This window comes from Schistocerca piceifrons, chromosome 2, assembly GCF_021461385.2.
Source record: "Schistocerca piceifrons isolate TAMUIC-IGC-003096 chromosome 2, iqSchPice1.1, whole genome shotgun sequence".
NCBI classification, from domain to species: domain Eukaryota; kingdom Metazoa; phylum Arthropoda; class Insecta; order Orthoptera; family Acrididae; genus Schistocerca; species Schistocerca piceifrons.
This window is the reverse complement of record NC_060139.1, coordinates 487,962,349-487,987,719: the sequence shown is the minus strand read 5'-3', so window position 1 is coordinate 487,987,719 and position 25,371 is coordinate 487,962,349.

The following is a 25,371-nucleotide window of genomic DNA, read 5'->3' as shown; positions in this document are numbered from 1 at the left end:
AATGGTGTCTGTTTCCTGCCTGCAGGAAGGGCACATATGCACACACTATCACCGTACAGAGTCGATTGCTTTCGTACCGAGTGAAACGTCCCCTTTGAACAATTTCAAAGGGGACGTTTCACGAGTTCTACCTCTACCACCCGAATCGTTGATGTATTGTTATGTGCTGAACTACTGACGTCAAATGCGATACCACTTGACTGCATTTAATGGATCTAATTCCATTTATTGCATCTTCACTGTGCACAACCATTCTAACCGACAATGTCAATTTTACTACAAATATTCATGTCGTTGTACTGACTTTAACTACTGTATACAGGGCCATTCAAAAATATCTGTACACGCTTTGTGGATGTAATGTATGAACGAAAATAAGAGTAAAACATTAAATAAAGCTTTGTCAGAAATTGCTTTATTTCAGTATTATGCAGCAGAGTAGTGAACACAAATGCAACCAAAAAAAAAAAAAAAAAAAAATTCTTCTCAAAAAGCAATGACACGAACGGACCCGAAATTCAAGTCAACTAAATAGTGTAATTTACCCCAGAACGTGTTCAAAATGATGTCCATGTAGGCGAGGAGACTGACGTCCTCGACTTCTTACGGCTTTCGGATTATTGCAGGCTCGCTCCATCCCATTCCGCTCAGTTGCACAGGTACTTTCAATTCGCTGCTGAATTTTTGTTATATTCTATGAAGCAACACCATATACCTCATCTCCATACAATCCTGAGGAGTCCTAGAGTTAAGATCCGGAGATCTGGATGGCCAAACAGCTGGTCGTGCATGACCTGTCCGCTTATCAGGATGGGCAGCTTTGAGATACACCCTCGCCTCGTGACTAAAATGTGCAGGGGCACCGTCGAAAAATCTTCATCACTCGATGTGCAGGTGAACACGACACACCAGAAGCTTGTACTGGCCCATGATGTAATGTCTAAGACCAAACAGCGAGGTTACTGTTCTCATCAGATTAGGGAAGGAGGGGAAGGAAGTCGGCCGTGCCCTTTCAAAGGAACCATCCCGGCATTTGCCTGAAGCGATTTAGGGAAATCACGAAAAATCTAAATCAGGATAGCCGGACGCGGGATTGAACCGTCGTCCTCCCAAATGCGATTCCAGTGCGCTAACCACTGCGTCACCTCGCTCGGTAGCTCGAAAATAAATCAGTTTCAAGACAAAACTTTATTTAACATTTTACTCTTATTTTGAGCCATACATTACACAGTTACTTTTGAATCACTGATGACCTCCCACAGCGAGGTTGAATGCTTCCTCCGGTGGTGTTGCGGTCATGTGACGCAGTAAGGGAAAAATTTAAGCGGAAGAGAGACGAACGTGTAGTCATTACAGGGTAGTTACGGGTCTCGAATGCGGAAATCCATTGATGCAAGCGCTTTTGACAAGGGGCGCACCGTTGTGGCGCTGCTGCTGGAAACGAGAAACTCTGAAACGGCAAAACTCGTCGCCTGTTGGCGTACTGCTGTTGTGAGCACCTACTGAAATTGGTTGAAAGGGTGGTGAAATAACGAGTAGGCCATTTGCTACTCGACGACCACGTCTCATCATAAAACGTAGAGGTCGGAGGATCCCCCACTGTGTTAATTCAGAATAGGTAGTGAACTGTGGCAGACCTGACGACAGAATAAAATGCTGGTGCAGGTACAAGTGTTCTGGAGTGCACCATTGAAAGACCTTTTAAACATGGAGCTCCAAATCACATGTCCCCTACAAGTTCCTGTGTTGACCCAACGGAATCCTCAGTTATGATTGCAGTGGCCACAACATCACTGAATTTTCACCGTGGATCAATAGAAACGTGTCGCCTGTCAAATGAATCCCATTTCTTGCTAGACCAGGTCGATGGTACGGTCCGTACACACCGTCATCCAAGTGAATGGCTGCACGAAACATGCGTCGCACCACAGATGCAGCCCGGTGAGGGCGGAATTATACTTTGGCGCACACTGAGTCGGACTTCCATGGGATCTGTGGTGGTAATCTAAGGCATCACGACAGCCGTGAACTACGTGAACATTATTGCGTACCACCAGAATCGTTTAATGTTTGAAGTCTTTCCGAACGGCGACGACATCTTCCAGTTGGATAAATGTCCGTGTTGCATGGTCAGAGTCGTGCTACAGTGGTTTGAGGGGCGTTATAGTGAACTCACATTGATATCTTGGCCATAAATGTGCCTGATCTGTACCCACTGGAAAAAAAATCGGGCACCAGCTGCTTGTCCGTAAACCACCATCCCGTAATTCGTGGGAATTGCCTGACTTGTGCATAGACATCTGGTACCACATACTTCTGGTTAGGTTGTTTTGGGGGAGGAGACCAAACAGCGAGACCATCGGTCTCATCGCATTAGGGAAGGACGGGGAAGGAAGTCGGCCGTGCCCTTTCGAAGGAACCATCCGAGCATTTGCCTGGAGCGATTTAGGGAAATCACGGAAAACCTATATCAGTATGGCCGCACACGGGATTGAACCGTCGTCCTCCCGAATGCGAGTCCAGTGTGCTAACCACTGCGCCACCTTGCTCGGTCCATGCTTCTGGAATCCTGTCAAGGACTTTTAGTATCCATGCCAAGCAGAATCTCTGTCGTAGTGTGTCTGAAAAGTGGATGAACGCGCTGTTAAAGAGACAGTCATAATGTTTTGGCTCATCGATAAATACGTTATCCACGACTTCTACTGATGCGCTGTTGACTAACGAGATTCACGGGTTGCGGAGAGCAGGGCGGGTTGTCGGCCAACAGGCGCGCGTGCGGTCATCGCAGGGCCAGTTGTGCAAGACCCCGCGGCCGCAGCAGCAGCCGCCGCCGCCTCACCCGGTGAGGCAAGCGGCGGGCGTGATTCACGGCTGCAGTTGCTCCGCTGCCCGCCCCAGCCGCCGGCACGCCGGCCTTCCCGGATGCGGGCCAACCTCGCCGCTCTGCTCTCGTCCTCCGGCACCCATGCGCCAAGTTCACTCTCAAACCAGACCCGTTCCGTTCTGAATTACGTTCAATATCATTCCCACACCAAGCAATGCCGCCGCGACATTACGTTACCAAAAGTCAGTGAGGGCACACTACTGGCCATTAAAATTGCTACACCACGAAGATGACGTGCAACAGACGTGAAATTTAACCGACAGGAAGAAGATGCTGCGATATGCAAATGATTAGTTTTTCAGAGCATTCACACAAGGTTGGTGCCCGTAGCGACACCTACAACGTCCCGACATGAGGAATGTTACCAACCGATTTCTCATACACAAACAGCAGTTGACCGGCGTTCCCTGGTGAAACGTTGTTGTGATGCCTCGTGTAAGGAGGAGAAATGCCTACCATCACGATTCCCACTTTGATAAAGGTCGGATTGTAGCCTATCGCGATTGCGGTTTATCGTATCGCGACATTGCTGCTCGCGTTGGTCAAGATCCAATGACTGTTAGCAGAATATGGAATCTGTGGGTTCAGGAGGGCAACACGGAACGCCGTGCTGGATCCCAACGGCCTCGTATCACTAGCAGTCGAGACGACAGGCATCTTATCCGCATGGCTGTAACGGATCGTACGGCCACGTCTCGATCCCTGAGTCAACAGATGGGGACGCTTGCAAGACAACAACCATCTGCACGAACAGTTCGACGAACTTAGCAGCAGCATGGACTATCAGCTCGGAGACCACGGTTGCGATTACCCTTCACTCTGCATCACAGACAGGAGCGCCTGCGATGGTGTACTCAACGACGAACCTCGGTGCACCAATGGCAAAACGTCATTTACTCGGATGAATCCAGGTTCTGTTTACAGCATCATGATGGCCGCATCCGTGTTTGGCGACATCGCGGTGAACGCACATTGGAAGCGTGTATTCGTCATCGCCATACTGGCGTATCACCCGGTGCCAATAGTTACACGGCTCGGTCACCTCTTGTTCGCATTGACGGCGCTATGAACAGTGGACGCTACATTTCAAATGTGTTACGACCCGTTGCTCTACCCTTCATACGAACCCTGAGAAACCCTACATTTCAGCAGGATAATGCACGCCCGCATGTTTCAGGACCTGTGCGGGCCTTTCTGGACGCAGAAAATGTTCGACTGCTGCCCTGGTCAGCACGTTCTCCAGATCTCTCACCAATTGAAAACGTCTGGTCAATGGTGGACGAGCAACTGGCTCGTCACAATACGCCAGTCACTACTGTTGATGAACTATGGCTGCATGGGCAGCTGTACCTGTATACGCTTTCCAAGCTCTGTTTGACTCAATGCCAGGCGTATCAAGACCGTTATTACGACCAGAGGTGGTTGTTCTCGGTACTGATTTCTCAGGATCTATGCACCCAAATTGCATGAAAATGTAATCACATGTCAGTTCTAGTATAATATATTTGTCCAATGAATACCCGTTTATCATCTGCATTTCTTCTTTGTGTAGCAATTGTAATGGCCAGTAGTGTAGAAAGAAATCCATGCCCGTTAAAAAGCAAAACAAAATGTTCGTAAAATATCATATTACCACCTTGAGATCCTGGCAAAATACTTTATTCATGCAACCAGTTTCAGTCGTCTGACCACCAGCAGATTCATAAAAACTCTCACAAAATCATATTAGGCAAAATATAAAACCATTATCTTGGTGATCGCTGCTTCGCTCGCGTAGACTCTATGGCCTGCAGACATTTTTTTTGTTTTTTTTTTGTTTTTTTTGTTTTTATTTACTCGAATTTTTATGTCGTTCGCAAATCGCGACACCCGAGTTTCTCGCGCTATTTGAGGGCATATAAGCATGATCTTTTCCGAATGTACTTCTATCCAAAAAGCGATTCTGGTAGTCGGAGTCCAAAGATTTTGTTATCATACCTTTGGTGCTCTTGTGGAGATTTCCCCATACCAACTTTCATTCCTTTACAAATATTTCTTTATATTTGAAGGAGAAGTGAAATACCAATTTCTGTAAATTTAGTTTTAATTTTTTTTAATGTAACGAAATATTTTCTTAAAAATTTTCATTCCCTTTGGGGTTGAATTTCCAGAAACACTGAAACACGGATTTTTTTTATTTCCAACCGAGAGGTCACACACCAATTGTCATAGATGTACCATTAAAAGTCTTTTAGTAGTTCTTTAACAATTATTTGTTTTAGAAAAAACTGTCACCCACTATTTTACCCCATTAGTGTCGGAATTTCCAAAAATGCTGAAATATGTATTTTTTATTTTCTAGCTGAGAAACCAAATACCAGTTTTCGTAGTTCTAGCTTGAAAACTCCCTTAATTGCGACGTACTTCCAAAAAGCCTTTCATCCCCTATTTCAGTCCTTAGGAGTGGAATTTCGGACAATCCTTTCTTAAACAATGCTTGCAGTATAAAATTCACACTCAGTCCAAACATCAAGTTTCTACCCTTGGTGGTTTGGGCTGGGCGATGATGAGTTAGTGAATCAGTCTGGCCCTATTTCATGTCCTTAGAGGACGTAGAAGCCAAACACCAATTTTCAAAGATTTAACTTTCGCAATGAAATATTTTCATGAAACGTTTCACCCCTTAAAGGGCTGAATCTCCAAAAACAGCGACATGCGTATGTTTTATTTGTAACAGAGAAGCCAGATACAAATTTTCACAGATTTAGCTTCAAAGATGGTTGCACAATGAAATACTTCCATAAAAAGTTTTATCCCCCGTTTCACCCCTATAGAGGTGAATATGTATTTTTTTAATTTCTAACTGAGAAGGAAAATTCAAATTTTCAGAGATCTAGCTTTAAAAATGTTTTCGTGGTAAATATTTTCATAAAAAATCTCATCGCCTATTTCAGCTCCTTATGGTTTCAATTTACAATAACACTGAAACACGTATTTTTTTTAATTTGTAACCGAATAGTCAAATCCAGTGTTCATAGATGTAGCCTTAAAAATACTTTAGTAGTTCTTTAATGATGATATATTTTCAGAAAAAGGTTTCACCAACTATTTCACCTCCATAGGGTTAAATTTTCAAAAATGATGAAACTCGTATTTCTTTGTTCTGACCGAGGCAGCAAATACCAATTTTCGTGGGTATAGCTTCGAAATTGCCTTAATAGCGACATCTTCTATTTTTTTATATCATACTCTAGGGTTGGAACTTCATCCCTTCTTAAGTGACGCCTACGGTATAAGATCTACACCCTCTCCAAATTTCAAGTTTCTGCCCTAAGCGGTTTGGGGTGGACGATGGTGAGTGAGTGAGTCAGTGAGTCAGTCAGCGAGGACATTGCCATTTATGTACAGAGATTACCGTCATGTGATAAAATCATGAGCCATACACTGTCATCATATCGTAATATAAACTGCATCGTTAATCTAGAATAACTATGCTATCGTGTATCGCAGATGCGACTGGAAATGGTTCTATAAATAAAGTAATGTATCAGAAGCTCAAGGCTGTGGTACGACATTTTTCAAATACATAAGAGCTGTGAACCATCACTTCCTGAAAATGGTATTCATTGGGAGAGAACAAAAATGAAGTCATGTGTTACACGAGACAGTAGAACTCTTGTCAGCAGTCATATTGTTAGAATGCATGGTCTCACGGCATTATAAACTAATAAAATTTTCTCGAGCTTCCAGCCGCGTCGCCTCGTTGTAGAGTTAGTTATTTGCATGATCCATGGATAATTTGAACGATTCTTTTATCGAAATGATGTGAAACGAGTCAGTTTATAGGACATGTGTACACAACCAGCGTTGACATTAATGACCCCGTCATTTTTTTTCGTCCTACTAATACAAATACATACAGAAACAAGGCTTTTGTTTTAATTTTTTATGCCACCAGTTTTCAAATAGAAATTCGTCCACGTCACACTGCTCGCAGTGTACGTGCGTGGTTCGAAGAGCATCATGATGAGTTTGCCGTACTCTCCTGGACACCATTGGTGCTCAACCGGGGAACGCAGCTGCGCGCGGCTCTGGAGTCGGCATGGCTGTACTCAGCACCTTCCAGAACCTCATCAACGTTATTCCCGCACGCCTCATGGCGGTCCGCGCCGAGAAAGGTTGTTATTTTGGGCTTTGACAGCTGATCACGTTAACGTGAGTGAAAGTATTGGGTGCAGGAGCGACAGTAGGTGAATCATACTAAAATATGACGAAACCTTCGTTGCCTGCCAGTCCAGTTGACACTTTTGTTTCGGACTGATGTACTGCGCAACAGTGAACTGCCATCGACGCCGATGAGCTAATGAATTGATGTCAACTAACTATAGTGTAGTATCCGCTTTGTTTGTCTGTAAAGTTAGCCCGTCGTTGTATGGATGCCAAGAGACACTGGAACCATGGAGTAAAGGGAAGAGCGCAGGGAGAGCCGAGAAGGTTTGGTGACAGGAACGGAGGGCGTACTGTGATCGATGAACTCCCACGAACCGTCCGCTACTCAGGAAGATTGGGGGCGACAAGGTCAAAGACACGAATACCCTCCTCGACCGGCGTTACAAATTTGCTCCACAGCAGACTTCGTGGCATATTCAAACTCTGTTGTAGACTGAGACTGAAGTTCTAAACCTTTCCTTTCGTGGAAAACGTCCTTATCTACTGAGAGATCCAGGCACAACACCTCCCCCCTTCCACCCCTTTACAGCTTCGGTACAATTCTCCTACTTTCCAAGCTTCACACAAGCTTACTGGGACATTACACCGGGAAAGAAAGCAATCGCGGATTTTTAGCTTGGCCACAGGTAATGGGTTACCTCTACCCTGCAGCGGAATGTGTGCTGTCTTTAACTTCCCTGACATTCAAACTTCTTGCCGGGTCAGAAATCGAACCCGGAGCATTGCCTTCCTTGTAGCCTATAAGCTGACAGAGCCCTAAGTAAGGAAGGATCACATTCTGTCATGGCGTGGATATTCAACAATGAATCTGTGAAATAAAGTAATATTTATAGTTTCACTGAAGTACTGGCGTAGTTGCAGATGGAATACTTATTGTAAAGGTTTTTTTTAAATTACCGCTACCAGTCACAAACTTTGTCAACTATTGTATTCCCTATTTATTTAGCGACATGTTTCGAAGGTTATGCCTCGCCTTCAGGTTAAATGGCATTACAAAACAACATTACAGTAAGGTCATACCGATGTTACACGCCTTTTCGTAAATGCCAGAAGAACAAAGATGACCACAGCATTGTAGAGGTGTTTTTGTAATGCCATTTAGCCTAAAGATGAGGTATAACCCTCGAAACATGTCGCTAAATAAATAAATAATATAATAGTTGACAAAGATAGTGGCTGGTAGCGATAATTAAAAAAAACTTTACATATTTCTTGAGACAGTCAGGGTAGAAAAATAGTCAAAATGGAATACTTATTCTTGGAGAAGATTGTGAATGGGGATTTAACCTGCACTCACCACTATTCATTTAGGAAAAATACAGAAAACATTAGTGTAGATGTTTCAGCGACCATCTGAATAATTCCGTTCCTCCAGATAGCAATGTCAGTATTTTCGCTCGGTATTCCAGTCCAACCCCATGGAAAATAACCCTGTTGTCGACAGAGTTATCTGAATCGAGATACTACTGGGGGTTATCGCCGACAGAACTAGACAAGGGCGCACACTGGTGCTTCAGTGTTCAATCGTCTGACTCCCAATGGTTTGATCATGATCTAACATGCTGATATTCCCAGTCCTACTTGCTCTCTTCGAGACTCAGTCAATTCTGAGGACATCGTTTAATTACTCCACTCGTCGTGGTAACGGGAGTATATTCTCACTTTCTCTCAAACCACACCTCTGTGCCGGAATTCAGTTTTCATCTTAACTGATTTACCTTCGGGTCTTGGTGAAACATTGTATGTTTATAAACTAAAGGAAACACTTTTCTGTCTTGTTGCACACAATTTTAATTCCTTACTACCTAGGTTTAGCGTTTTAAGTCCATATTCCAGCAACCAGTGATTCCAAAGATGGCCATCAAACAACTATGAAGGGATAATTTAACTTCCCCATACGAGTGAAACTGATAATAGTTTAGCAACCTTGCTGCCGCCGTTTAAAAATTGGTAAACACATAAATAGACTCCAGCGCAGATAGCTCAATTCCAGTGTATGTATAGTGTACAAGTAACTGTTAACGTAATGAACGTCAGGTAGTTTATTATACAGATATAACGGTTTCATAATTAAAATTTTCAACAGAACTATAACTTTTATAATTTAAAGCGAAAAGCGGCAGATTTACGAACTAATATGTGGTTATCTTTGGTAGATGGATATCTTTGGAATCTACTGTGCACCGAGTAAATTAGCTTAAAACTCGAAATACAGGTCGCACGAAGGTAAAATTTTGTGAAACAAAGCAAAAAAAGTGTTCGTTTGGTTTATACAATCCTAATACGTCGATATAGAAGTCTACCCAGATCAGGCATTACGAAATTATATGATGAATAACAACTTACGACTCCTTGTACTAGCCGCGACCGAGAGCCTAAAGTTATGCTTTTGCCTTCTTACTACAATATAAACACGCGTCTATTATTTTCCTCTTTTATAATCTCTCACAGCGAGCCGGTTTGGCTCTCAATGTGAGAGATACATGCCCACCCATATCTCACTTCAGCAAAAAATTCGGCCTTGTGCTCTGTCCGCCCCAAGCGGCCGTGGTCGCGAATTCCTCGAGTCTGGTGAAAGAATACCTGCCCCTTCCATCTTCTTGGACACCCAGGCTTTGGGCCTGTCCCCCAAGAGGACGCAGGGAGAGTACTTTTCGATTAGAGACGTGAGTATCCCCTCACGTGAGGGCAGCGGCGCTGCCGTCTTCTGTGAACTGTATGGCAGTGCGCAGTGCTGAGGCAGGGAAGTGAGTCCTCTGCATTCGTCGTGTTTGTTTTCCTTTGTATCCTATGAGGTTACGAATCTTTCGATAACACGGTCTTTAAATACATACACGAGTGCTTATCCGCAGTGCGGCTCAGCAAGTCACAGATAACGTTACAACGTACAATTTCGTACGGGGAAGGAGTAGATGAGAAGGGAAAGAGAGACTGTCGTAGCTTACCCCCTCCCCCCCCCACCCATCACTATATTTAGTCAGTACAGCGATTAAGCAGTAAAGGAAACCAAGCAGAAATTTAGAGCTGGAATTAGAGTTCAGAGAGAAGAAATAAGAGTTTTGCGTACTATTTGCAATGTTTTGTTTAACGACCTGCTATGCAATGTACTTCAGATATAGATGCATGTCTGAAGGAACAACTGCTGCCGTCTGCAGCTGTATGAAATACGAGAAATGTGTTCGGAGTTGCGAATACGATGAGCTCTACAGTTTATTAGCAATATATGAAAATTTGTGCTGGATCGAAACTCGAACACGGATTTCTCGCATCCACGACCGATTCAAACCTCCATATGTCATGGAGTGTCCACGTCCTGCACTCGCCCAGTCGTTGTGATTCCCCCACAGGAAAAGACTTATTATTACATGAAATGTTTTCGTAGTTGTGAATATGGATAACCGTCAGCTGTATAATGGATTGACGACAGTGAAATTTTGTGCCGGACCGGGACGCGAACCTGGATTTTCAGCTTATCGCGAGCGGTCGCCTCGCCATTAGGCTATCCGAGAGCACGGCTCAATGCCAGAACCAAACTTCCATGTTGTCAAACATGTGTCTACAACCTGCATTCGTATATTGATCAAGGACATTCCACTACAGGGGAGACATTTTAAGCGAAAGTTGTTTGCCCAGTGTCGGCGCATAAATACAATATTGCAGCGGAAAATCTGGCCCCGAGTACCACGTCACGGATTGCGCGGTCCCTCCCTCCGAATGTTAGAGTCCTCCCTTAGGATAAGTTAGTTTAAGTAGTGTGTAAGTCTAGGGACCGATGACCTCAGAAATTTGGTCTCTAAGGAATTCACACACACACACACACACACACACACACTGTGCATTCGAGTCCCGGTCTGGCACAAATTTTCACTGTCGTCATTCCATTATACAGCTGATGGTAGTCCATATTCGCAATTGCGATAAAATGTCATGTATTTCATAGCGGTTGTAGACGCCACAGTACCTGTTCCTTTGGCCATGCATGCATAACCAAAGGAACTTTGCATCGTAATTCGGAATCACATAGGTATTGCAATATCGTAACTTACTTATTTTTGTCACGGCCTTCGGTTTGGCAGGTAAACACAATTTTCAGTCTCTATGTTTAACAGTCTACAATGCAGTGTCTGTCAGATACACGGTGACATATGGAGGTTTGGGTACGTCCTGTAAACGTGTTCGGATAGCAGGAGTGGTTAATGCGACACATCGTGTAAAGCGGGAAATCCGCGTTCCTGTCCCGGTCTGGCACAGATTTTCATACGTCGCCCATAAACTGTACATTTCTTGTAAAAAAATTTAAGATTTGCCGGTGACATTGTCAGTACCTCAGAGACAATAAACGACTTGGAAGAGCAGTAGAACGGAGTGGATAGTGTCTTGAGAAGAAGAAGAAGAAGAAGAAGAAGAAGAAGAAGAAGAAGGGAAGATTAGAGTTTAACGTCCCGTCAGCAGATTTGTAATCAGAGACGGAGCACAAGCTCGTACTGGGGAAGGATGAAGAAGGACATCGGCCGTGACCAATCACCCAGCCATTTGCCTTACACGATTTCGGGAAATCGCGGAAAATCTAAAGCTCGAAGACCAGACGTGGACTTGGACACAAGTAAAATGAGAATAATGAATTGTAGGCGAATTAAATCAGGGGATAATGAATTAGATACTAAAAACGGGACACTAGTAGATGAGTTTTGCTATTTGAGCAGCAAAAAATTGGTGATGGCGCAAGTAGAGAGAATATAAAATCAAAACTCCCAATAACAAGAAAAGCGTTTCTGAAAAAGAGAAATCTGTTATCGCCGAGTATAAAGTTAAGTGTTAGAAACCATTTCCTGAAGTTATTTTTATGGAGTGTAGGCAGCTACGAAATTGAAACGTGAAGTTTTAATATTTCAGACAAGAATAGAATAGAAGCTTATGAAATGCGATGCTCCAGAAGAATTATGAAGATTAGATGGGTAGATCGAGTAACTAATGAGGAGATACTGAACTGGATTACAGAAAAAATAAATTTACAGCAGAAATGTTAGGAACTCTTTTTCTGAAGCTATATTTATCGAGTGTAGCCAACTTCGGAAACGAAAGGTAAAAGGTTAAGATTTCAGACAACAAGAGTGTAGACGGTTATGAAATGTGATACTGTAGAAGAATTTTGTGGATTAAATGGGTAGACCGAGTAACTAATGAGCAGGTACTTAAATGGATTACAGAAAAGAAAAATAGCAGAATTTGAGTAAGAGAAGGGATTGGTTGACAGGAAACATCTTGAAGCTTCAAAGCGTCGTCAATTTGGTAATAGAGGGAAGTAAAGGAAGAACGAAGGAAGATTACGGTTTACCGTTCCACAGACGTCGAGGTAATTAGAGACGGAATTAAACTTCGGACTGTTCCTTCGTCGGGGAGAAAATCGGCCGTACCTTTTCCTGCCATTAGCCTGTAGTGTTTTAGGGAAATCACGGAAAATGAACATCTGGATGGACGCAGCCGATTTGTACCGTGGTCCTCTTGAATATGAGTCGTGGTGCTAACCATGCGCCATCTCACTCGGTGGGAGCGAAGTGCGGGAGGTAACAACTATAGAGGGAGACGAAGACTTGAGTACAGTAAGCACATTCAAACGTGTGTAGGGTACAGAGGTGAAGAGGCTTGCGCAGGATAGATTAGCGTAAGGAGCTGCATCAGACCAGTCTTCAGACTTAAGACGAGAACACTGGAAATCAATACGTAACGCTGAGAAGACTAAAAAGTTGTGCATCACTCATTTCTCACTCAGACCAAAACTTACGGAGCTGCCACTACTTTTCTCTATCTTAGAAATAGCAAGTCGTAAAAAATAAAGCTAACTAATTCGTGTAAAACGATCACATTATAAACATTTGATGGAGTTCCTTCCTCTAAAATGAAGCACGAAAAGTTTCAGTAACGAAACAAGCAAGTGAAAGATGGTGGTCGTAACTTTGGAAATACGGTAATTAGTTTGGGCCTGGCCGACAGAGCTTTCTGGTGAATGTAGACCGAGCACTGCACAGGTTCCCTTATACGATTTCTTTTTGAGTTCTAAGTTTTCTGACTGGTTTGATGCCACCCGCCACCAATTCCTCTGCTGTGCCACCATTTCCAGCTCAGAGTAGAACTTGCAACCTACGTCATCAATTATTTGCTGAATGTATTCCAGTCTCTGTTTTCCCCTACAGTTTATACCCTCCACCTCCTGATGTCTTAAAAGACGTCCTATCATCCTGTTCCTTCTCATCAGTGTTTTCCGTATGTCCCTTTCCTTACCGATTCTGCAGAGAACCTTCTCATGCCTTACCTTATCAGTCTACTTAATTTTCAAAATTCTTATGTAGCAGTACACCTCAAATAGGTCGTTTTTCTTCTGTTCCGGTCTTCCTACACCCCATGTTTTACTACTATACAATGCTGCGCTCCAAACCAGGATTATCAATAATTTCTTCCTCAAATTAAGGGTTATGCACTGAAAAGCCAAAAAACTGATACACCTGCCTAATATCGTGTAGGACCCCCACGAGCTCGCAGAAATGCTGCAATACGACGTGGCATGGACTCTTCTTATATCTGAAGTAGTGCTGGAGGGAATTTACATCATGAATCGTAAGAGTACGAGAGGGTGGAGATCGGCATTGAACAGGCGTTGCAAGGCATTCCAAATATGCTCAATAATTTTCATGTCTGAGGAGTTTGGTGGCCAGCAGAAGTGTTTAAACTCAGAAGAGTATTCCTGGAGCCACTCTGTAGCAATTCTGTACGTGTGAGGTGTCGCATTGTCCTGCTGGAATTGCCCTAGTCCTTCGGAATGCACAATGGACATTAATTGATGCAGGTGAAAAGAAGCATACTTACGTACGTGTCACCTGTCAAACTCGTATCGAGACGTATCAGGGGTCGCATATCACTCCAACTGCGCACGCTCCATACCATTACAGAGTCTCCATAAGCTTGAACACTCCCCTGCTGACATGCAGGGTCCATGGATTCGTGAGGCTGCCTCCATACCTGTACACGTCTATCCTCTCGATAAAATTTGAAACGAGACTCGTCCGACCAGCAACATGTTTCCAGTATGAGTGGGCCTTCGGCTCCGAGCCCATTTCGATGATGTTTCGTTGAATGGTTTGCACGCTATTTCTTAATGGCCCAACAGCGAAATCTGCTGTAATTTGTGGGAGGGTTGTACTTCTGCCACCCTGAACGATTCCCTTCAGTCATCGTTCGTCCCGTTATTGCAGTATCTTTTTCCGACCGCAGCAATGTTGCAGATTTGATGTTTTACCGGATTCCTGATATTCACCGTAATAGTCGTTCGGGAAAATCCCCATTTCATCACTACCTCGGAGATGCTGTGTTTCATTGCTTGTGGGCCGACTATAATACCACGTTCAAACTCACTTGATAACCTGCCATTGTAGCAGCAGTAACCGACCTAACAACTGCGCCAGACACTTGTTGTCTTATATATGTGTTGGCGACCGCATAACCATAATCTGCCTGTTTACATATCTCTGTACTGGAATACGCATGCCTATATCAGTTACTTTGACACTTCAGTGTATTTGATACTAGGAGACATCTCTTGCCCCCTGTACGTACTCTCCAGTTACTGTCAACAGAAACCAGCAAGTCTCCCAAGCGGCTGCTTATTCCGAATTCCATGCAAGATTGCCAATTCCAGCCACAGTCAGCTTTGTACGGCCATTACTATCAACGAAAATCTTTGACGTTAATGCTTGAATAGACCTTTGACCAAACAAAGATTTGTTAGAAGAAATTTCGTCTGCAAATTACATTTACTGTATGTTTTGTAGTCGACATTTCCCTAGACATCAGAAGATCACCCTGCAATATTTAATCACTTACTAAGCTTGTGTTATTTGGAATCTGACTTCGTGAACCTAACATTATGTAGAGGCACTTCGTCTCCACTCCATGAAATGATCTCGGCATTTCGTGAAATAAGAACCTCGAGACTCACGACCGTAGATAGATAGAATGAACTACTGCCTTTGGTGATTTGGGGGGGGGGGGGGGGGGAGGGGGCAGGGGGGAACTATTTCTGCGTACTGGATGGTATAGATATGGCAGGACCAAACCCATTTCGTGAAATTACAGGGACGAGACCCATAGCCGTACATAGACAGAATGAACTACTGCCTTTGGGGGTGGGGGGAGGGATAGACTATTTCTGCCTGCTGGATGGTATAGATATGTCAGGACCAAACCCATGCTACAGATGCGGGTATCAGTTTTTTCCTACACTTTTTACGGAATGAAGTGTCTGAATATTCACGGTACTGAACTAACGTTCGAGAGCTGGCTTGGGGTTGGTGGGTGACGCTGGAAAACGGGGGAGGGGGAAGGGAGGCGTTCAACTTTTCGCCTGGCCATCCAGCTTCGCGTTTTCCGTGGCTTCCCTAAATCGGCGTGTGCAAGGATGAAAAATGTAAACAACTTATCTCTTTCTCTGACGTTGTCCGATCCAAGATTAAGTTCTGTTTCTTAACGATATCGTCACCGTCGGGACTTTAAATTCTAATCTTTTAGAGTGCATCCTGTTTACCCTGGCTAGTACAGCAACCATTCACATTACGTGATCCACTCCACTGGCAGTAGTTCATCAACGTCTGGCGCGAATGTCACGTGCTGCTCGCTAGCAATCACGTCCAGCAACTCGCCGACTCTGCACTCGTCACATGTCGAAACTCTCCGTCGTCCTCGTACTTCCTTGCTATATCGCTGCTACGTAAATATCTTTATTGTCCCGAAATCGTAGTTCAACAAGTTATTCTACCATCTGCTTGTAGTCTATTTAGTCTTCTCAATTTCTTTTACTGTGTCATACCTTTCTGTCTGCCATAAAAAGTTTTCATTGTTTGCTCTTCTTGTATTCGCAGTATCTCTTCAACTTGTTGTTCCAAGCCAGACTTGGGTCTGTTTCGCTTCTGTAAGCTGAATAAAATATCTCCAATCCATCAGATACATGAGCATGTGATGTCAGTACAGGATACCAGTCTTTATTACAGAGTCCCTTATACTTCGATATTGAGGTCAAAACCGCTGTACATATGAGCCCTGGCTATGAATTAAGAAACCTTGATTCCTGGGTGACTATAAATAACATTACCAACCAAAGTGTTGAGGTTGAGGTAGTAAAGCAATATAAATAACGGAAGCGTCACGCTGTTCTCAGGTTGCCTCAGTTTTCAAACACGTAATACACTCCAGAATTGCCCGCGGAAGGCAAAGGTCCCGAGGTCGAATCTCGGTCCGGCACAGAGTTTTAATCTGCCAGGAAGTTTCATGTAATACATTCATTATCACCTAATATACACTGCTGGCCACCCAAAATGCAACACGTTGAAGGAAATTTGCAGCATGCCTTTTACGCCGACGAGAGATGCCCACGAATAGTATTTCAGCGCTGGCGCGCATCACGGGCACCGTAGCGCCACAAGTAAAAACTATATGAGCCGGTGAGGACCAGAGTGGTCTAAGTAAAATAAAATAAAACAAAATAAAATAAAAAGTTAGTTTTTGAGTTACATCACTCAGTTTACTCACAATGCACTAAAATTTGTTGCGGAGAGCCCGCATCTCGTGGTCGTGCGGTAGCGTTGTCGCTTCCCACGCCCGGGTTCCCGGGTTCGATTCCCGGCGGGGTCAGGGATTTTCTCTGCCTCGTGATAGCTGGGTGTTGTGTGATGTCCTTAGGTTAGTTAGGTTTAAGTAGTTCTAAGTTCTAAGGGACTGATGACCATAGATGTTAAGTCCCATAGTGCTCAGAGCCATTTGAACCATTTTTGTTGCGGAGAAGTGATATAACGATAATCACACCAGAGCCACATGAGACTGCCAAACGCATTCTTCCTCTCACGCCAAAGTGAAGCGCGTTCGCGACAGTAGTGGTTCAATTGGCTCTATGCACTATGGGACTTAACGTATGAGGTCATCAGTCCCCTAGACTTAGAACTACCTAAACCTAACTAACCTAAGGACATCACACACATCCATGCCCGAGGCAGGATTCGAACCTGTGACCGTAGCAGCGGTTTCGGACTCAAGCGCCTAGAACCGCTCGGCCACAGCGGCCGGCGACAGTAGCCATATAAGTCGCCGCGTGGTCTTGTTCTTCTGTGTTGTTTTTCGTGTTTAAATACGCTCTAAAATCAAAAAGAGATTGTAACAGTGCTAGTAAGTATTAGCATTTTCTTTCTTTAGATTTGTAATATCCAGATGTTATTAAAGCAGAAATTGTCATTATAAGGGAACCTTTCGTCCATGTTGAAGTCTAAGTTACAGTCTACATGAATCAAGCAGCGACGTTTCACATTAAATCATCAACCATAAAACTGATTCCTCTCAACAATACTGCGCGACCTGTGACCGAAGCAAAAAGGAAAGTAATGATGACACTTCTCCCGTACACCACTCCGGTGTACTACGCTTTCTTGAACCAACTGACAACTGCAAGTTCGGCTCAGTAATCTGGAACAGGACATATTGACACTTTGGCAGAGGAAGATGATTTGGACGGTGAAATCGAGTAGACATGTTCCATTATAAAGCCTCTTCAAATATCACCATGACAAGAATTAAATTTTAAGAAATTTCGATATTACAAACAACAATTTATTTATAATGAACGCACTGCTGAACTATTACACAGACTCAGTAGGTAGCATTCTAGTAATTAACAACATTGAAGCTATTATTTTAACCTAATTTATGAGAGAAAAGTGCATACTAGGAGCAATAAGTGCAGACTCTCATTCACTGTATCACATTATGTTTATGTTTTATTAATTAATTGCAATTATGGAGATTAAAAGACAGAATATTCATTCTCAGGTATTCAACTTCACCAAAACATTTATAAGAATAGCGGTACAACTCTTGATTTATACCACTTTACCTTTCACTATGAGCAAGTATCTGAGAGGAAAAGTTATACTCCAACTTTTAGGAACTATAAAAATGGATTTAAGGTACAAATAACTAAAATGTCTGTAGTAAACGTGATTATAACATTTCATTTGTACATTTCATCAAATTAAACACAACGGAAAAATTTAGTTATACCACTTTGGTTCTCAGAGGGGACAGGCGGCCGCCTGGACGTACTTGACTTGTTCTTTCGTACGATTGTTTTGTGTAAGCTGTCTCGGTATGCCTCATATAAGACAGCGAGCGTCTTTCGAGATCATTTAGAATTTCGAGCGAGGAAGACTTGTTGCCATAGCTGCCTATAGGGATTGCGGATCATCCTTCAGAGAAATCGGTGATCGTGTCGGACGGTACCAAGCAACTGTGAAGTGGATATGTAATCGCTGGATGCAGGAGGGAGCGACTGATCGACAGGACTGACTGTACCCACCTCGTTGCACCATTACGATTGACGACGGGCATATTGTGCGCATGGCAGAGATGGGCCGCTCTGCCACATCACGAACCGTATGAAAACAAATTCGATCTGTTGCGCAACAAGCAGTGTCCCCGCGTAGTGATCGACGCCGTTTGCAGCAGAGTGGACCGTCAGCATTGCTATTTTTACCACAGGAGTCAGTGCCACTGGCTTTTGCTCCCGCAGTGGTGTGAGGAACGACGGACATGGAGTATTGGATGGAACGACATTGTTTTTACCGACGAATTGCGATTCTAACTGCACCACCACGATGGTCGGGTTAGAGTCTGCAGACACCCTGTGAGAGACTGTTGACATGTTGTCTTGTGCATCGCCATACTGGTCTTGCAACCGATACTGTGCTTTGAGGTGGTACTCCCGCGCCCCCCTTGTACGCAATGCCAGTGCACTAACCAGCCAGCGTTACGTCTCTGAAGGGTCGGAGCCTGTTGCTCTCCCATACCTTCAGAACTTGCCGACGGCCACATTGCAACAGCACAATCGCACGTGGCAAGCAATGTTAAGTCATCTTCGTCGTCCATCGGGTTGCACTGTTGCCTCGGCTTCCCTGTTCTGCCAGACATAAGCCTATCGAAAAGGTCTGGACGATGACTGTGGAACGACTGGCCCGGGATACACCACCCGCTCATACACCAGATCATCTTCCGCAATACATTGAAGCAGCATGGACTGCTTGCACCCCAACAACACATCCACAACTTTTTTGAATAAAAGCCGGGGTTATAACCAGCAATAGCGGGAACACTCAATACCAATTTCATCATCTTCCTCACTTCACATGGGGCTATATTTTCTATCATGTGATCTTTGTACAACGTGTTAACTCCCAAATCATTTTGGCCCTGATATCTCCGGTCACTCTTGGTGTTGCGTTCTGGGTGCCCAGCAGTGTATTTAACACGTGTTTCCGTTTTCCTTATATGTAGTGCATAATGATGGGAACTGGATTTTGCGTTTACTGTCACTATAGACACACTGTATAACAACCGACAAGGGACGCGGAGACCCGATTTTTGTTGAGTCCCACAAAACCAATGGGCTTCGCAGAGGAAGTAAAACTCATACAGAGATAGCATAGTGGCTGCTGTGACCGGAGTTCTCACTAGGCCGACACAGAACCGTCTCGTAGTAGAGTTTTAGGTTAGAAACTGCTTGAGAACTCGTGCATTATATTTGGGGCATAATTGTAGATTTTGATCTTATTCTATTTCAATTACTTTATTAATATTTTTTATTTTTTCCGTAGTTCGTTCTTTTATAATAACAATAGTTATTATTATTACTATTATTGCTTTTATCATTATCTGCGTACTGATCAAATAGGTTCACGTAACAACTTGTTTGTCTGATGTTTGCTATTTTTCGAGTACTTCGTTATCTTTTGCCCATGTTGTCCTTTCCCTTCTTCTGTTCAGGATATGCCTGATATCTTCCACCTTGACAACCTCCAAAATTTTATTCTTTAAAATTTATTGTTTTATCGTTTCCGACTTTGTGAAGTTGTTTCCTTTCAATTATTTTCTTATTTCTGTAATGCATGCTACTGCTGGCTTATTTTTCCAGAGATACGGGAATATTTTTATTTCTTTGGTCTGTTCTCATTCTTTCGGTAGAGTTGACCAAAGAAGATTAACCTTTTCTTTGTTATTATTTCTGACATTTTCTGTATATTTTGAAAGAGATCTTCAATACTTCTCTCATTAAAATCTTGAACATGACTAGATGCAGCAACTGTAGAACGGAATCTTCGTGAGGATACAGTGAAATACAGCCAAACATTTTCAGAAACGGTTTACTCGAACCCGCTAACCTATGTTTCGACGTCTCTCTAAAACGTCTTCTCCAGAAGGATGAATGATTTGACCGGTTACTTTTAACATGCCTCCACAACAATATGTAACCAGTGTAATCACTGATCCTTCTGAAGAAAACTATTTTGAAGACCTCTAAACCTACGTCAAAACGTTAGAGTAAACCTTTCAGTTTTGCAGCTGATTGGCTGTATTTAACTTTGTCCTCACGAAGACTTCTCATTTGCTATTGATCTATAGTTCGTGTTGTACCCATTATTATTCTGATAATTGTTCTTCGAAGTATTTCTATTCTGTCCAGCTTACAGTCCATCTTTAACCATTCTCATGCATACAAACATTCTGGTCTTATTATTGCAGCGTAGTATTTTAGTTTTGTACTTCTTTTATGCATTTATCGGTGTAGATATTTCTAATGGAACCGTATGCTCCTTCTGTTTTGTTGACTCTTTACATCTACTGCAATTTTTTCTAGTCCACGGGTGTCGGGTTTTTCCAAGATACTTAAAATTACCAGCTCGCTCTATTCAAGTACTTGTATTACACGTAGTTTTATAAATTTTTTTATATTTGTCCCCAATTTTGTTTTTGGTTTTAGCTGAAATTCTGAGAGCAGTTCCATTCGTCATTCTTTCCAGAAAATTTATTTGAGTAGTTACTTCTGACAGATTCGTGAAAGCACTGAAAAAGTCAAACAGTCTGCATTAATTCCATTCGATTTCCATCTAAGGATTACTGACTCATTTTTGTGACTTTTTTGCTCCGAATTCCAAAACCTTAATTTTTTTTCGGAAGCACAGTGAAATGGTAAAGGTAATAAGGCGTGACCTTCTCTTACACCAGTTTTTGTTTCAAATGGCTAAGATATTTCTCCCATGACTTTAACTTTAGATATTGTATTTGTTAGAGTTTATTATTATTATTATTATTATTATTATTATCGTTATTTAACCAAGCTGAGAAAGATAAGAAATCCGTAAACATACTACCATAGTCATGTTATGTAAGATGTGTGTCTAGCACACGCTGTAGCCAACTAGGTCAAGTAAGTTGACAGCCTCAATAACCATAAAGAATAGTGTGCTTTCCTTACTTTGTGTCCATCTCGCTACGTTACAACATACCTTTCTCTTTCGTCCACACGCCACTCAGTCGTAAAAATATTCCCCTCTTGCCCACAACATACAACCGAGAAGTTTTATAGGCTCACCCTGCTTTTATACGCCCTTCTCTTGCTCCGGGAATACGTAAACTACAGAAATTATAAGTTTTTGAGCGATTCACAAATTTGCCCGTATTCTGTACTAAGATTGAGCGTTTGTCTCCGTAAATCTCACACCGAGCTATTAGCGCATGCAAACGACGTAATAGAAGCGTTGGGAGCTTAATGAAATGCGTCCCCATTTAATCTACCCAGCGAGCGGCAGAGGATCAAACACTTTCCTACGGAACCATTAGTCCAAGTCCCACATTCTCCTTAGCCGTAAAACTCGCGTGGACACTGCAGTCACGGGTTCAGTGTAATGTGGAGAGGGTGAATGAGTGAGTGTGGGTGGGTAGTGGAGCAGCTGTCGCTAGGAAACCGTAATTAATGGTTCGAGGGAGGCGCTATCCGCGCCGACTAATGTGGCGATTAATTAACGTCCCGGCGCGGTGGCAGTGGTCCCCGTGTTATTGTTGTCGCTGCGTCTGCCTCCGCCGCCGTCACCGCCGGACAGCGAGGAATGCTAAACAGGGTCGTCGGCTGAGGGCGTCTCCCCATGATGGAACCGGAACGGCTTTCTGTCGGCGCGCTGCTGCGACAACGCAGGGGGAAGCAATCTGATTACACTGCGCAAAGAATACTTGTTCAAGGCACGATTTTTTTTTTTTACTACGCTTCTAATCGATCTGTCGGTCGATAAAGAAGACTGGTTCCGAGACATTCTAATTCACACATCGATGTGCATACGGCTGTGCTAAAAACGGGATTTTACGGTGCTCATAACCCGGGTTTTATCGGTAATAAAAAGGTAGGACAAGTGTTTTGGATAGCCTTCAGGTTAGGACCACATGTGTGCCCAACAGAACGATCGTCTTAGCGTCATTACTCTACAGTGCAGGACCAGGATATTAATATTACACACTTCCTGCAACTTAGCCAAATGGAGCAAATCAGTTCGTTCTTCTTAAACTTGATGGGCATTATGAGACACCGTTAATTCTTGGCGGTTGTAATATTTCTGGCTTATTCAGCCATCATATTAGGCTCCAGGAAGCTATTCCCAGGGCAGTGGAGATGCAAGAAGCATAGAGATGACGCAGTGTGGGATGAGGTACCGGTGACAGATGTTAGATTCGGTGCCATTCCCGTGAGAAAGTCCGCCTGCATGATGCTGCTGCTCTGTGATTGGCTGCTGTGTTCGGCGGTAGAGCGCCAAATGTTAAACTTTAGTTACTATTATTAATTAAACCTGTTATCCAAATTACTTCATTTTTTTAAATAAACATCTCTCAACAGCCAGCTATCAATCAGTCATTTCAAAATTATTAAAATCAAAGTATTACTAAAACAAAAGACTGACGATATTACTGCCGATGCACTTCGGTGGCGTTCGGGTCACGCCTTGCTGGCTTGGCGCGCGAAGTGTCTCGGGCAGTCCGGCTCTCCAGTTCTGACCGTTCCAGTAGACAGACATGTTGTCAGCCATAGCAGTATTTGATTCATGCAATTTTATTTACTACAGTTCCGACCGTCGCTAGGTACAGACATGTTGTCTGTAATAGTAGTATTTGATTCATGTAATTTTATTCTCCAGTTCTGACGGTTCCAGTAGACAGGTTGTCTGTGGCAGGATGTATTTCATGTTATTTTAGCCAGATATAATGACCGTGGAAAGATATGTTCAATACGTTGTGATCAAGAATAGTTTCTGGTGTCTATATCAATAAAAACACGAGTGGAATCCAAAATGAGTTATAGTTTATTCGTAGCAGCGGTTCCTTGCGAAGTTAATTTCAGCCTCAAGAAAAAGAATCCACGACCTGTGTGCTGTTTTCTGCGCTGGGGACATCATCATCATGAAGACAGCAGGTTAGTGAAGTGTACAAGAACTTATTATGTATTCCACACAGGGCAGTGGAAAGACTAGGCAGCTCACGTGTACTGCGTGCACACAACAAATGTGCTCAGTGACACGTCATCTGCAGTAATGCAGAGGAGGTAAAGAAGGATGAAAGTATTAACTCTATTCAACTTTTATTCCGTTTTCTTGCCGTACGGCATCTTGGGAAAGTCTACAAAAATGGTTTTTTTGCTATACAGGGTGTGCAAAAAGAATCATCCTATTTAAAAAAAGTCAGAACTATTATGTTATTTGCGATATGTTCGTGAACAACGTACTGTTGGAAAGAGCCAACTCACGAGTTTTACATGGTTTCCGCCAGGTAGCAGCAGTGTGCGCCCACTTCAGTTCCTGTAAAAATGGTGTCGGGACAATAGAAAGCGCTTTGTGCTCTACGTTTTGTGCAGTGCGGGTCAGTAATAACTGTTCAGCGTGACTTTCGAACTAGATATGGTGTGGATCCTCCTACAGCACAGAGCATTAGACGATGGCATGAACATTTCCGAGAAACAGGTTGTTTGTGTAAAGGCAAATCGCCTGGCCGTCCCCGAGTATCTGACACAGACGTCGAATGCATCCGCAGTAGTTTCATAAGGAGTCTTCAGAAATCAGTTCGCCGTGCAGCTCGACAGCTCAATATGCCCCCGATGTCTGTCTGGCGTGTGTTGCGTCGACGTTTACACATGAAACCATACAAAATTCAGCTACTGCAAGCTCTTCGTGAAGGTGAAAATCAACAACATGTGGAATTCTGTAATTTCGTTCTTGGCAAGATGGAGAATGACAGTTTTCTTCTACGCTTGGCGTTTAGTGATGAGGCAACATTCCATTTAAACAGAAAGATGAACCGTTATAATGTGAAAATATGCGGTATGTAACAACCACATGAAGTTGTAAAACATGAGAGTGGCTCTCCAAAATTTAATGTGTTTTGTGTAGTTTCACAGGAAAAGGTGTACGGCCCATTTTCCTTTGCCGAGACCACTGTTACAGGAAGCACATTTCTCGATGTGCTTGAGAACTCCCGTTTCCCACAGTTGGCTGGTTCAAATGGCTATGAGCACTATGCGAATTAACTTCTGAGGTCATCAGTCGCCTAGAACTTAGAACTACTTAAACCTAACTAACATAAGGACAGCACACAATACCCAGTCATCACGAGGCAGAGAAAGTCCCTGACCCCGCTGGGAATCGAACCCGGGAACCCGGACGTGGGAAGCGAAAACGCTACCGCACGACCACGAGCTGCGGACGGTAACTCAAGACATGCTAGCTGTATTGTGGAAACAATTTGAATACCGCATTGACATATGCTGTGTATCTCAAAGGGGGCATATTGAACACCTATGAAAATTCATTGTATATGTTCATTAGTTTCAGAAATATAGACGTACCAAATCGGATGTTTATTTTTTGATACACTCTGCATTTTCGCCGTCATCAGCGGGCCAAAACCCAGCCGAGTATTCCAAAATGGCAATGTACAGAAAAAGCCAAATATTTTTACGATGTATGCCTTAGGTCCAGGTATCGAACAAATTTGAAAATGTTCTTGATATCTTTATTCATTCCCAGTATACAGAGGCTTGAAGTTACCCTACTTACACACATAAAATCCGGTATGAGGTGAAATCTAAATAATGAATAACGGCAGCAAATTTTTCAAATTTTAACACTATGTCTTCTAGGCATTTATCTAGAAGACATCTTTCAGTTTTCAAATATCTTTATCCGTTATTAAGAAAAACACTAAAAACTTGCATTTTGGGTACCAAAACCCACCGCTGATTCCGAGATTGCTACGCACAGCAAATGACTGTAATTTTTACGATGAATTCCTACGATCCCGATCCCGAACAACCTTGAAAATTTTTCTCATATCTTTATCTGTCTCCGAGGATCAGAGGTTTAGAGTTACCCTATCTG